Genomic DNA, 2500 nt, shown 5'->3' on the forward strand with positions numbered 1-2500 from the left:
AGGTCATGCAATGCTGCAATGTGATCTCATCTTTGAAGACTGTGAAATGTTCCAAGGCAAGTTCATATAATAGCCACTCTTTCAGCTTCTTTCAAATTTGTGCCGGGTTTATTCAAGGTTATAAATAAAGCAGTCATGGGTATTTTTACAAATCACTGAGCCTTTGAACAAGAAAACAATAAAGGTAGTCTAAGAATATAATCTACAACAGTGAAACATACATGAGAAATATAAAAATTTGGGGAGCATAACAATAAAATGAATAGACGGCATCAAAATACAGTGTTATTTTAACTATAATCAAGTATAAGATTATCTTGTTCTGGAATATAAAGTTAAGTTACTTACTGATGAACGTTCCAAGGAAAGCTCCACGAGTGGATATTAAGAACTATGATATATGAATTTCAAAAATTCACATTCAATATCCACCTCATAAAATTGAGGAGGGCATTGGCGTCTATTACTTCTATATATCAAAGAGACAGAAGTCGTTGGAGCCACATAAGACATAAAAAGACCGACAAAGGAGTTCAGTGGAAAAAATTTATAGAAAAATCATTTCTAATTTTGTCTTCAAATTCGACACACTTTTCCCCACACAAACCCTTTTATGTTGATGTTCAAATTACGTGACGCGCGGCGCTGTTTACGCTACAAAAGTCATCACAAATCGTAGAGGTTGGGATACCTGTGATATCAAATCCGCAAAACCGCTGTGTATTTTTGCCGAAAACAAAAAACCAAATGCTAAAAAGGGAAAAACCGCAAACCGCAATAGACACCAAAACCGAAGTTTTGCGGTGCAAAAACCGGAAAATGGCTAAAAAACGAAGATCCCGACGCTTCAGTCCCTCACTATTAATCTTGCTATCGTCGTCTTATGAAAGAAGTCTTTTCTGTGTGGATGATACAAGGGAAATACAATTTTTCATTCGTTTCAGGAAGCCGGAAAGGGTCACACGTTGTCGCTTCCACTTTGTCGCTTCCAGGTTATGGCTTCCATGTTGTCATGTTAAACTTAAAGGGGGCGACTGTCTTGTCGTACCTTCACTGATCGAGAGCAGCGCTAGTCATTGAAGGAGTACTATCGCAGTTTTGTATCCTTTAGGTATTTTCATTTTACGTCCTTCCCCCCTCCCTCATCTTCGAAGTGTTCGCTTCCACGTTGTCGCTGCCGAGTTGGCAGCTGTCGCTTCCAAGTAAATTACCTTAAAACAGCTATATAAATGAGATTGAACTTCCTAAATTGCCCCTTCCTCCTGCTCTTAACGTCAACGGGACAACTTGTGACCCTTATCGGCTTCCGTAGTAGTCGAGTGCTTGAAGACAAATTGCAATAAAATCGAAGTAGCAGTGACTTTCTAAAAATAGTTAATACCGAAAACTGATGGTCCATATTCTATTGAATATCAAGTTTCATGTTCGTGGACTTCTGGTAGTGTTCAATCCCTGGCCTTTCCTGCTAGCGCAGGTCTCTTTTCTGTTTGCGTTCGCTGGATTCACGAGTACGGGAAAGGGACCTCTTCTACGGGTCGAAGCTCACTGTGTTGAGCATGCGCAGCGGTTACTTAGCGACCCAATCCTCACGTGATACTTCATGTTGTGTGGGCTCACTTAACAAAAGCGGAATTACTGTAAAGTAATACGCGAGACAAAGCGAGCTCTTCTCACAGTCGGCAACTTATCATGGAGCATGCGGTTTGAAGAGTGTCCGCGTCCAAGGTCGTAGACGGCGGTTGGATTAAAGTGAGTAATCGTCAGCCCAGCGAACGCAAAAAGAAAAGAGGCTTCTGCTAGCAGGAAAACCGTGGCTTTTTGTGAAATAAAAAAAACTGCGGGCCATAAACGTACGTTACGACCTTCGAACTCTGTTAATGATAGGTGTATGCAAGAAAAGGGCAAGGGAAACGGGAGAGAAATGGGAAACATGCGTTTGTTATCGCTTAACTTTCTTATCTCATCAAATAAAATCGACAAAAATTACTTTCTTTTAAAGTATATAGAGTTCGGGAGTGATTCCGTGATTCATGAGCGAATCGAATACCATATAATGCTTAAATAGCGGCCAAAAATGTTTCTTTTCTTTATGTGCTAATCCGACTGTCTCACTAGCCTTCGCTCTCAAGCAACATTTCTTTTGTATTTTGTCCATGGAAACGAGGCTAGTAAGTCTAGTTAGCACATAAACAAAAGAATATTAGTTGGCCGCCAATTATGCATTCGGTCAATGAAGGGCCATCTTAAATTTCATCTCAAACAATATGATCAACTTAAATTTACGCCCTCCGATGAATCAATTAATTACGTAATAATGGGAAAGTGTTCAAAAGCCTGGAGTGCCACTGTGACATCAGGTGAAAACCATCTATACGATCTATATTTTTCGCTCCTTGAGATCTCGACCGACTCCATTTTCTGAGCGCCTGGAACAGGAAAAGTCTTCAAATAAATTAACAAATAGAAGATTAAGATTAAGAAAAAGCCCCCCTCGGGACTT

The sequence above is a fragment of the Montipora foliosa genome, chromosome 7 (genome assembly GCF_036669935.1).
Source record: "Montipora foliosa isolate CH-2021 chromosome 7, ASM3666993v2, whole genome shotgun sequence".
NCBI classification, from domain to species: domain Eukaryota; kingdom Metazoa; phylum Cnidaria; class Anthozoa; order Scleractinia; family Acroporidae; genus Montipora; species Montipora foliosa.